This window comes from Aptenodytes patagonicus, chromosome 18 (genome assembly GCF_965638725.1).
Source record: "Aptenodytes patagonicus chromosome 18, bAptPat1.pri.cur, whole genome shotgun sequence".
NCBI classification, from domain to species: Eukaryota; Metazoa; Chordata; class Aves; order Sphenisciformes; family Spheniscidae; genus Aptenodytes; species Aptenodytes patagonicus.
The window spans coordinates 3,418,547-3,431,673 of NC_134966.1; positions in this window are offsets into that span (position 1 = coordinate 3,418,547).

The window sequence follows — 13,127 nt, forward strand, 5'->3', positions numbered from 1 at the left end:
TTTTTTTTTAAGCTACTTAGTCAGTTCTGAGTCCTTTAAGTACCCAAGTGAAAAACACTTGAGTAACGCAATAGTTCAGGCTCATGCTTATCTGATGTTTCCTGTTGCGTGTGACGCTGAGTTAAGTGCTTTACCTCTTCAAAGACTTTCTCTGGTCCCTATCCACATAAGTAATCAATAGTGATGGCTACAGGGTGAGCAAGGAGGTGTCATTCTACTGTCTGAGCCTATTGATATGATTTCTGAAATTCCTTGTAAATCCCTCCTGTGTGGGAAGGCTGTGCTGTGGCAGATAGCTGCCTTCTGCCCCGTTCTTCTCTAATGCCTGGAGCACGGCTCTCAAAGAACTGCAGGGTGGGCTCCCAGCTCTCCCTGGCTCTGTGACTGCCTGTCCCAAAGTGAATGGGGGGGAAAAAGGGAAAGAAAATAACAAATATTTGGTTTTGCTGAAAAGCCAGATGGGAAAACTCATAAAGGGGAAAATTGTGACAAGCCAGCAATGTCCTGGCTGATCTCTATTTTCTCTCTGTCTCACAGATCAGAGATTAATGACATATAAGAATGGCAGGGTAAAATGAAATAACACTTACTCAGTGGTATTTTTTATTGGAGTCTGGAAGCTAGCTGACGCTATCACTTACTCATGACCTCTTTGACGAAAGATGTCCTAGTAGCCCCTTTGACACAGGGCCCTGGTAGGGAGCTCTCTGCTCACTAGAGAATAGCCTTACATGGTGCAGTAAGCCAAACAGTCTGTGGGTTATTAGCATCCATGATAATTCCTGTGGCTCCAAGACCGGTCTGGTAGCCAAGAAGACACACAGGTTGACCACTATCCGTATGGGAGGCAGTGAGGGTGTGATTGTGGCTTCTGATGAGGTTTCTTTCATGTGGTACAGGTTGCTGAATGATAAACAACTGGAAACATGAATGCTGACACGCAACTGTCATGTTCCAAAGCTTCAGCCAAAAAGGAGAACCTGTCCCAGACTAGACTGATCTCATGTCTCCTGTGCTCCAGGTGAGTGCCACAACCCCAGGCTCAAGGGCTGTTCTCATCTTCAAGTTGAAACCAGTAAGAGTGCTCTTATGCAGCAGGCAAAGAATTTAAGGAATCTGCCACAGGAAACTAAAGGAACAGATAATACCAAATAGTTTAGAAAGTGATTAGTCTGTTCATGGACCTGTTACGCATGAGTTTAATGCTAAAGGGAATAGGTATGGATGTACCCTCTGAAACCATTGCTATGGTGGATGTGAGTGTGGATGCAACAGGATAGGAGGGAAACAAAACACCCCCTTGTTCTCCCTAAACAGCATCTTCTGCCACTGTTGTTCAACAGTCCTCAATGGACCGTTGGCCTGATATTTTAGGACGTTCCCTATGTCTTTAACGGTCTTCAGTCTTTGATTTATTGGGAGAATGCTCTGTCTGGGTTACTGACTGGCAGCATGGCCTGTATCAATCCAAACAGGCCTCTTGGGAGGCATGGGCTCTGTCTGCACCCCTTGGCAAAGGGAGACATGGTGCACCAGGTGCACCCTCTGGGAGCCTGGGCAGAGCACCCTGTGGTTCCTGCCTGCTCCCTTGGCATGTACTGCCTTCCCCTGGAGACCAGGGGAGAGGCGAGATGGGTCTGTGAAATGGTTCCTTCCTGGGTCTTGCTCTGATGTGTGCTTTTCGGTGCTCACCAGCTGTCTGCAGACTTAGCAATGCTCTTGGCTCCTGCAAGTCCTGTCATGTAGAAATCTCCATCTCAGAAGAATCACTTTCTAGTGGCATGACCCTTGGACAAAGGGTGAGGGGCTCTGGGAGCCTTTCTGGAGCGCGGTTAGGCCTTTTGGGAAGGGTCCCTTGTGCCAGAAGAGCCAGCACTGTGAGGACCCTGTCTGTCCCCAGGGATGTTGGAAACAAATCTCACTTTTAGGTGCAGAAACCTTTTCCAAGAACTTTCATTGAAGCTGCTGTCTCCTCACACAAACCCCTTATTTTGCCAAAGTGGTGTTTTAGGAGATAAGCCCTGAGCCAAATGAAGTGTACTGCACGGTGCCAGTACTGTACTTGTAATTAGGATTAAAATATTGGGGTTTTTTTGCCTCTGAGTGGCAGAGGGTTGCTTACCCACCACTTGGGGAAAGCCACTGAAGGTGGGATATTCCCAGATGCTGGGGTAGTGATTCCTGAGGCCAATAAAGGCTATCGGAGCCCTTCAGAGAGGACTAGGAGAGTGTTTTGTGAAGCATGAGCTGAAGTAGTTAGTCTTCTGCTGATTTCTAAGCTGTGTAAACATAAACCTAAATGAATGAGCCTTGGTTTGGTTCCACCAGATCTGACATTAGTCAGGCCTTAATGTACAATGAAGCTAAAATAGTCTAATTTGTATCCTCTACTGCAGAGGGAAAGGTGTCCTGTGTGGGAGCAGAGGGACCATGGGAACCTTTGAAGTTGGGGGATGCAGTTCCTTCTGAAGGGATAGTAGAGGGGGTAGAGAGCAGAGGCTATCTTGAGGTGGCACAGCCCCAACATAGGAAGTTACCAGTTAGCTTCTTAGTTCACCAGAAGATGGCCATAAACCCATTAATTATGAAATCAAGACAGTTAGCTTTAGCACTTGAAGCTTTGCATCCTGGTAATGCACATACTTAAAGGGCGGGTGGAGAAATGACATAGCTCAGAACCGCTGGGCTTGGGGTGGCCCAGGGACCTGCCCAGCATCCCCTTTCCCCTGCTCTGGGTGTGTGGTAGCCTGACTTGGGTTACAGAAAGACAGAATGCAGGTGGAAGCAGTCCTTGCTGCCTATCTGCAGGGTAATGGGTGGTACTGCTGTCACAGCCGACTCACCCCAGCCATGCTCATAGCGTGCATGCCTTCCTCCGGCATTTTCCAGGAAGTATAGAGCAGGTGTTGGTGCAGCATGATAGTTTGCCTGATCACTTAGGAGATCCACCCTGTGATGCAGTAAGACTTTTCTGGGAAGAAATGACATGAAAATTCCTTGTGGCAACTGTGGCAACACTCTTCTTTACATAAAATAGTTGCCCTAAAAGTTGTGGGGCTTTGTTCAGCTACCTCTTGGGAACCTTCCACAAGAATAAATAAAGTAAAACCTCTTTAAAGAACTGTGTTGGCATTGCTACGATTACAACATGAAAGCATGACTGCATGGTGCCCTGCTGAGGCAAGGAAATACTCCCATAGTAAGCTATGCTTGCCAAAAAAAATGGTTTGTGGTTACGCACTTGGCTTTGAATGGGTGCATAAACGCCTTCTTGAAATTGGGATTGTAATTTGGAAGCTGGGGCAAGGAACAGCAGATTTGCTCAACAGAACATGCCTAATGAATAAGCATCGCAGTCTAGTTTATGACTGTAGAGGGTCAGTAATAGTGTGATATGCAGGAGATCAGTCCTATGCTTTTAGCCTATGTGAGAATTAGCTGCAGCCGACGGGTAAAGAAAAGGTCCTTTTCAATCCTCCTTACCCCACCTCCTCTATTAAAGAAGTATAAAGGGATGACCTCTGAGGGTGAACAAATGAGACGCCACCATGTGTAAGGTAGTGGTAGCGAGCCCTAGGAACCATCTAGTTTCAGTGGACCTAGAGATTTGTACACAGATATTGGAGTTTTCCATATGCTGTAATATTTTTCCTACCTTCTCACCAGATAATTCAGTAGCAAAGAGGAACAGTCGCACTGCAATGGCAAAAAGCTGTTTCATATCTCCTTGTTTTTGTTCTAGAGATTCCCCTGATTTACATACAGATGTCCCACTTCCTTTTCTTCAAAAAGTGAAGTAATCTTGCTAAAGGGCTAGGGCATGGGCAGCGCTTGCTACTAACCTCCTTTTTGAAAGGATGTCATTTTTCATCCTTTGCTTTCAGGCACTGATGAAAGAAGGGAAGTGTAGTGAGCAAACATCTACTTTGTGTGATTTCACAGATAACCGTGCCCCGGCAGCTGTTTGCTTGATGATGTCTTAACAGGTCTCTTCCACTTTGGTCTCTGCACGCAGAAATGTGCCTCTCTATCCTGTCTGCAAAGATTAACTCCAAACTTGGGGAGATGTTGGTGCGCCTTTACAGTCCTCAAGTGCCTGGCCAGCAGGGAATGCTGAACCTCTTCCCCTCCTGGCCTATAGGACAGTGCTCTCATACTTAACTAACGCATTTACTCCTACCAAATAAGGCAGGGAGAGAAGGGGGAAAGCCAGATGCTTTGCTGTCGTGTTGATTGCTGAAGGAGAACAGCCATGCGGGCTGGTGCAGTAGCCAGCTTCAGGCTCTGATTCTGGGAAATGCTGAGCTGCCTTTTCGGGGGGCCACAAACAGAGCTGCCCACCCAAACAGGCACTTGTTCAGCTCAGAGACGAAGTTCAGGGTGTGATTCCTACTTTTTAACCTCAGCTGCGCTGAAATGTTTCTAAGCTCTCCGGAAGTAACAGAGAAAGGGAGGTGGCCCCTGAGAGAGTCACCCCATCTCGGTTAGACTTTAGAAGAAGCCAGACTAAAACACCTGACTTGCAGACTGCAGGTCAGAGCCACCCCTGTGATTTTAGCTGACACCCATGAACAAAATTAGTTACTGTAGGAAACAGAATTATTTTTTCCCTTTGGCGTTTTTTATGGAAATACTAATTGATGGGGCTGGTCAAATGGATCCTATTGCGAGACTTAGGAATTTGGTTAATCCACATGAAGTCCTATTTTCTGAATCATAAATGCTGTTCTGCTCAAATGTTCTGAAATTCTAAAGAAATCTCAAAACACAGTGAGGTTTTACTAAATGACCCTGGGCCATTTATTTGGGTCCTGCACTTTGGCCACAACAACCCCATGCAGCGCTACAGGCTTGGGGAAGAGTGGCTGGAAAGCTGCCTGTCAGAAAAGGACCTGGGGGTGCTGGTCGACAGCTGAACATGAGCCGGCAGTGTGCCCAGGCGGCCAAGAAGGCCAATGGCATCCTGGCCTGTATCAGAAAGAGTGTGGCCAGCAGGAGCAGGGAAGTGATCGTGCCCCTGTACTCGGCACTGGTGAGGCCCCACCTCGAATACTGTGTTCAGTTTTGGGCCCCTCACTACAAGAAGGACGTCGAGGTGCTGGAGCGTGTCCAGAGAAGAGCAACAAAGCTGGTGAGGGGTCTGGAGAACAAGTCTGATGAGGAGCGGCTGAGGGAACTGGGGTTGTTCAGCCTGGAGAAAAGGAGGCTGAGGGGAGACCTCATCGCTCTCTACAACTACCTGAAAGGAGGTTGTAGCGAGGTGGGGGTCGGTCTCTTCTCCCAAGTAACAAGCGATAGGACGAGAGGAAATGGCCTCAAGTTGCGCCAGGGGAGGCTTAGATTGGATGTGAGGAAAAATGTCTTTACTGAAAGAGTGGTTAAACATTGGAACAGGCTGCCCAGGGAAGTGGTTGAGTCCCCATCCCTGGGGGTATTTAAAAGACGTGTAGATGAGGCACTTAGGGACATGGTTTAGTGGGCGTGGTGGTGTTGGGTCGATGGTTGGACTCGATGATCTTAGAGGTCTTTTCCAACCTCAATGATTCTACGATTCTATGATCTTATTATTGTTGAGCAGAAAGCAGTTAAATGGGAGTTTTTCATTCCAAAGCAAGGTACATCATCTTTGGATGCACTGATTTTTTTTTTTTTCCTTATTTTATTTTGGGGAGGGGGTGTTGTCAGCAAGAGTTAGGCACCCTTAAAAATGAGGGTGAGATTGAGCCAGTTCTGTCTAGAGAGAAAAAAATTATAACTGTGTGGAATTGAAAATTACAGTCCCGGTACTCAGTCATATGTCACTGGAGCAAAATTCTCTAATTAAAGACCTTAAAATAAAGGTTCATGAAAATGTCTGAAACTTGTTCTCAGGTGAATAGGGCTGAATTTCACTGTTCTTGAAATGTTAGCATTAATAATTTTCTGCGTGTGTGTTCTGTAGGTGATTAATAGCTTAGATACATGTTTTCTCAGATGTGTACATTTTTTGTACAGCACGCAATACACAGCACACTTCAACCACTTTGGCATGGGTAGATGTCTGCCCTTCCCAACTGTAAATGCGAGCACTTGGTGGATGCTTATTAGAATAAAGAAAGACTCGGGAATAAATACGAATCAAATGAAATGCTTTTATTTTTCGCTTTAAGACACAAAGCATGTTTTAAAGAACTATTTATAAACTTCATTGTCAGAAGGCTTCAAAGCTATTTTCTAGAAGAAATAGCTGTTAAGTATAATAGATCTAAACTTTACACCAGGATTTTTTACAATTTCTCTTACATAAAATTAAGACATCTATATGTACAGTGCCAATAAATATGCAGCAAACATTTTCAGTGCCTTTTTGACGTTTTAATATAAAACTCCACAATCAATGAAAGAACATAGCTTGATTTGTGCAAGAATGAGAGCATCTGGAAAGCTAGTTTAGTTCATAATTCAGCAAAACCCAAACACTCCTGACTTATGGTGCTTAATAAATGAGGTTATAACTTCTCAGGCAATGTCTTTCATGCTGTTCCAAAGGATTTAGCAGTAATACTTACAAGGCAAAATGAATTTGGAACTGTCACTGTTGGCAAACTTGGCTCCTGTTTTTGTACTTTTGAAGAGATTCATACGTAGCTTTGGCACTAGGTCTCAAAAAGAAACCGAACAGTGGAGTCCTCATTTCCTTTGAGAACCTGTCTGACAGATGCTGGGTGTGTTAGAAAACACGGCCCTCATTCAGCTGCCTGTCCGTGAGCTGAAATTTTTATAGCATAGGCGCTTCTTGTGAGTGCAGATCACTTCCACTTCATCTCAGCTTGTGATCCATCCTGCAAGATGCTTAGGAGACAAAGTCTCCTCGCCCTGCCAGAGTGAACTCAAAGCTCTTCTCAAAAGCTGGATGTATTAACTGTGACATTGAACTTGTCCCCAGCATGGAAAAGGGGTCTTCATGCAAGAACGAAGCTGGCAAGTAGCAGATCCAGCTGTGACTGGGCATCTTGGCCAACAGATGAGAGCTGGGAAGGTTAACCTCTCATGGGTAGTGTCCTACTCTGCAGGATGAATTTCATGGAGTAACAATTTCACCATATGAAAGTAAGGTTCTCCATTCCCTCAAGATATGTTTCCACGTATATATTTGTTAACACTAAACCCTATGGGGATTCTGCCCAAGCAGTAGCTGGGCAGCTTTATCCAGCGCTATTATCACTTTCACCGAGTGCTGCTATTGTCATCTTGGTTGCATTTAGCTAGAAAAGTACCATATACATCCCCCTGCAGCCCTGGGGGAGAGGGACCTCTGTTATCCCCACATTCCCTAGCATGTGCAGCCTTTCAGAAATGTGCACCTCTCCCCCCACCTCGCTAGAGAGGAAGCCTAGAAATTATTAAGAGTAGACACTTTCTGTATGATTAAAGGTAGGCAAAATGCAGCACAATGCTCACGTGGAGGGACTGTATGTGCCAGTGTATTTAGACCACAAAGATGGTGTTAACTCAAGCTATTACCCTATATGTGCAAAGCACAGAGTAAAATGTCAATAAAACAAGTGAATTCTGCTTAGCTCAAGTTAAAACAGAAAATAATAATAAAAACACAATTTGCTTTTGCTATTCTTTTAAACGTGAGGTAGCTATTGGATTAAAAAAACCCCAACAAATCTTTTTGGTGTTACAGGACAAAGAGATCTGATTCCTGCTGTCTAATTAACTCTTGGCTGATCTACAGAGGCTGCTACCCACAGCCTAACAAAGCATCTCATTTGCAAGTGGATGGAAACATATGCCCTCCATCAGAGTTTTCCAAGTGAAAACCTTCCTTGAACCAGAGCTTGGAGCCCTTAACCAGAAACTTCTTCTGAAGCAATTTAAATATGATACTCTGAGTTCAAGCCAGGAAAACAACAGAAATTCTGGAAATACAAAATAATATGCCCAATGGGAGAATGTTTCTCAATTCTGCTAGTGGAAAGAAAGAATTTGCATTCTTGGCAGCAAAGGAATTGGAGATAACACCACCCACGATGAGAAACATATCCAGTGGATGCTACTATTATGCTAAAAGTGTAAGGACAGCAAAGCTAGAACAGGGCTAAGGGTGCCCAGAACTCTGCTGCCTTCAGACAAGACTTTGACCCTCATTTGGTGAAAATTTCCTAGCTGGGTTGTGCCTGGCAGCCAGGAGCTGAGCAATTGGAAACACTCAATTCCCAAGCTGCCAAGGTGCTCTTAGGTACGCTTGTAGATTGGGCAAACCTGGCTTTTTGGCCAGGTGGTGATTTTCAAAGCTGGCTGGGGTAATGTGGTTCCTGTCTCCCTTGGGTGCTCAGTGGGGAGCATTGCTCCCCGACTCAGCGGGCTGAGAGTACAGCTACGATGCGGTTTCTGATGAGCACTGCTTTTCCATAGGACATTCTTTTCCAAATAGACTAAGAAATAACGAAAAGAGGGAACCAGCTGTTCCCCACACTGCAAAGGGGAAAAGGGACTGAAAAAGAAAATCTGCTCAACCTTTACATTTTTCCTTTTGAAATGCAAGTCTCTATAAGCCCCTGGGGGAAAGTCTGAATCCGAGTTCACTCTGGTGAGGGACCTCTAACAGTGCATAAAATAACAATCATTCATACATTAACACACAACGTAATAGGTTTCTTATACATCAGCATTATCTGGCTGTATTAGCTGATTGCTCTTAAGTGTGCTATTTGGTTAGTGTTTTTGGAAGGGGACCAAGATCAGAAGTTGTCACATTAGTTAACTTGCATTTTTATTATCATAAAACTTGGAAACAAGAAGCTAAGTCAGTTCTACTGGTAAAGACACATATCAGTACTGAAGCACAAGACAACATACAATCACTTATGAAAATACATTACAATAGCAAAATGCTATACTGGTGTCTAATACCCAGATCTGGGCAAAAATTCTTGACATTTTATGATTCTTCTAAAGAATGAATTTTCTCCTAATTTCTCATCTGAAATGATGGGCCACTCAGGAGATTAATAAAACAAAGTGCAGTGTGGTCAGTTATAGCATACAGGGGTGAAAAATGAGCTTCCTTCAAAATCCTGAAGTATCTGTGTTGAAAATCACAAGTGAAAACCTTAATCCATTCCACTTGGTCTGTGCTGCAGTTCAGTATAGCCTGGTAGCATCCCTTTGTACCAGGGTTCTTCTCATCCTAATATCCTCTGAACTCTTATGTCCAAAATCACCTGAGCGGCATCCTTTTCGTCATTTGGGTTACGTTTTGCTAAGGAACGTGACCTTCAGCTTTCCACCTCTAGACCCTAATCCTGCCAACATACATGTGCTGGAGATGGTCCATGTAAGCGCTCCTTGATTTGGAGGGTTGCTCCTATAATGGTGTAGTTGAGGGTAAACACAGGTAGAACTTTTTAATTTGAGCAATGTAGATTTTACTCCTCCCATACACCAGATAGGAAAACTGGGCTCACTTTTGCAATGATATCCCTTCAGCCACATGCTCAGGACTAAGTACAGCACGAGTATATTTTGGTAAGATTGGAGCTGTGATCCTTATAGCTTGATTTAAATTTACTTCTGTATGTATATGGGCAGAAAGTTAATGCTTATTTATCAATACCTAGTTTTTAAGGGGAAAGGAAGCGGTAGGTAAGTGAACCTTTTTATGAATTTGGGTTATATTTAGTACTATTTTTTGGGGGATCAAAGAGATTAGGGAAGAAGAGAATTCCTAAGAACTAAAATATTTTGATCAGACTTCATATTAAAAAAAAACAACACAACTGTTACTTTTTCTTTCAATGGTTTTGTTCTGAAAAGTGCTTAATTCCCCCCCCACCCCCCCAGAAATGCAAGGGTCAAAACCTGAAATAATATATTTTTAGCTCATTTAGCATGAGCTGCCTATTTCACCTTTTTTCTCCAACTTGGACTTTTTCTTACAACTGTTTTAGTTTCACATCCACCCAAAACAAAGCATACTTTCAGTTTGACCACAGACCAACAGGTCACTTGTTCACATGACCAGATTTCATCATCTTCTCATTCAATTGAAAATGCTGATGCATATGCATTTTCACATCTCCAGAAATGATTTACATTAAAGAAAATTTTCTAATTCAATAAACACAAATTTCTGAGAACACTTCTGTCCTTACTTAGTTTTGGAAAAATCTGAGAATCCACAGCTTGGGTTCAGTCTGTTTGAGATATTTCCCTTTAAGCTTGACCTCTGTCTCACTTAAGTGGCTTTACTCTGACTTCATGCCATTGACTTCTATGGAGGAATATCTGATACACAACAGTGCCAGAATCGGCCCCTGTATGCTTATTGTATTTGCTGGTCACTGTTACAGAAACTTTATTAACACTAAGAGGGGAAAAAAAGGGAGAAAGAGAGAATTTCCACTAGGGTAGATGTGTGGCTTAATATGCCTGCACCACTTTAAAACAAGTAATGCCAGATATATTACTTCATGTCATATAAAATGTGCTAGTGTGCTAAATGTGCTAAAAGCTGGTGTGTGTAATGGGATGCAAAAGCTTGCTCTAACTGGACTAAAATAATTATTTTTGTGCCATGGATAATGGATCAAGAGACTCACACCTGTAATGGAGTTGCAGCAGGCAATTTTTCGCTTGTGAAATTTATTGTTAGTGTACAGTGGACCCAAATTATGTGCCTTGTGGCAGGAAAGGATCATTATTGCCAATGGGCTTCCTAGAACTTCTATGGAATACACACAAATATATATATATGTGTATGTCTATGTATATATGTGTATATATCCCATAGAAGGCTCTTTTATTGTATGCCAGATACTGCAGTCACCACTCCTCTCCCCCAGACCTCATATTTACCATCATTCAGCACACTAGGCATTAAGTGATGATGACTTTAGATACAATTTTTTGGAAATCTGCTGTACAAGCCTATCAGGATTGCGTTATGGCCTCGGAAGAATGCTACATCATCTCATTTGTAGAAATAAAGAGCTTTCTGAATTTCTGTAGCTGTCTCAGAATAGCTAGAATTTGCACTCCAATTTTCTCCAAGGATAAATCAAATTCATGCTATATAACACTTCACAGAAGCTTTCCTACCTAGTTGCTGAGTATCACCTGTCCTGGAAAGGTGATTTTTAAGTCTTCCCTTTATGAGATTTACCACATTGTTTCATGTGCTAGTCACCTAAAGTGCTTTACGTGGTGGTCTGCAAAAGCTGCAAATTTCATGTTTTCATGAGTTCAGATCCTATTTTGGGCACATAACTAAGAGATCAGAAGCTCAGAAGGACTCAACGTGGGGTGCTGAGAGAACGCTTTAGAAAACCTAAGATATGGAGAGTCTTAGGGTTTCCCAGAGAATAACCTTGTCTTGAACTGCCAAGAGAGCGAGATTTCACCAGATTTTACCCTGGTGTGGGGGGTTTCTGAGCAGTAAGAAGAGCCCTGCCAAGGAGCTGAATCACAAGACACCCTTTCTGAGAAGTAACGGGGCCAGCTCGCGTGTTCTAGGTACTGAACGGATACATGGGGAATAACTGCTCCCGTCTCAGCCAGTTTCAGCTTAAAAGAAAAGGCTGAACAGGTGGAGGAAGCTTAGGAGTAAGGACTTAAAGATGGAAGTGAATCTAGCTAATAAAGTCATAAGAGGACGTTTTGGCCAAGAGTGTTTGCACCTGCTAGCAGAATCATTACCTTTACTTTCTGCCATCCTAACCTATTTTCAGATGTCAGTTTTCTCTGTGCACTGGGGAGATTGTAAGAGAGAAGTTGCTCGTAGAAAATCAGATTTGGACAAAGAGTTGTCCTTATACCTAATGGGCAGGGCCAAGAAGGCAGGAAGGTGAGAGAATGGGATCAAGAGGACAGCTGAGATATGGATGTGGGGAAAACAAAGGACAGGTCAAAGAAAGGATGGGAAGCCAAACTGTTACGAGGTTTTGATGCAGGGAGATTGTCAACGTCTCCTAGACAGGCAGTGTTGTATAGTGGACCAACACCCAATGACTCAAGGAGAACCTGGAAGCAAGAAAGACACCTGCTGAGGAAAGAAGGGCAGGGCAAGATGGCAATCTCCTCGCTTTTGTGATGTGTTTAATGCTGTCTCAGTGTAGATAAAACAGTGAAGGACTGAGACCTACTATGGGACCCAGGCACTGCAGAATAGGGAAGGATGGTCAAAAAGCCTCCTTTTCTGAGATGATTTACTACATAAAAGATCTGCTAGGTTTAAGAGGTATAGTCATGCTGTCAGCATGAAGGTACTTACACCAAGCCATGAAGAGGCAGAGATCCTGGTATTGCCTGGATCTCCCACCTCCTCCTCTGCTCCTCTCCTCCCTTCACCCCCAATCTGCCTTGGCCTTTCCCTATGCTCTACACTTCAGCTGTGCTACTGACTTTTCCTTGTCAGCTCAAACAGACCTTTATGTAGCAATAAATTATCTGTTGCTAGGAAGAGGCTTGCTGTGGATGAAGCAGCCTGGTCTTACTGCTGGTTGGACTGCAATATGGTCTTTTATAGCTGGGCTGTCTTCACCAGAGAACTTCTCTGCCCATATGAGGTCCTCAGCTACAACCTCCCATCCCCAGTGCTATGTATTCCCCAACCTGAGTGCCTCCCTGACACTAACAGTGTGCTTTTGGGCCCCACCATGGCTTTGAGTGGAAATATTAACTAGGCAATCAAGCCTTGCTGTCACTTCTGGCCAAGGAGTGGAAACTGGAGGAAATCCAATGAGGTGAGGCAGGAAAGAGAAAGCGTTGCAGAGAATGAAGCCTGGTTGTTGCAGAATGGCTGGGTGGTAGGTCCTCAAGTGTGAGACCTCCTGGCAGTTAAGAGTGTAAAGTCTGAATCTACAAGAACATGACTTGAGTCATTGTCAGTGGTGTATTTATTGTGGGAGGAGAAGGAAAGCTGGGGAATTTCCCTGAGACAGTAAGGTCTATGAAAATAAATAAGTGTAAGGTGGGAAGCTAAACATTCCTGAGCTCCGCACCTGGCTGTGGCACACCATGATTGTGTCTCTGGATCTTTTGACCTTGTGTAGGGACTACTGGTTGCCAGCCTTCACCCAGGGATAGGCTGGGAAGTCCCTTGTGGTTAGGGGACCGCTGCAGCATTGGCAATGGTTGCA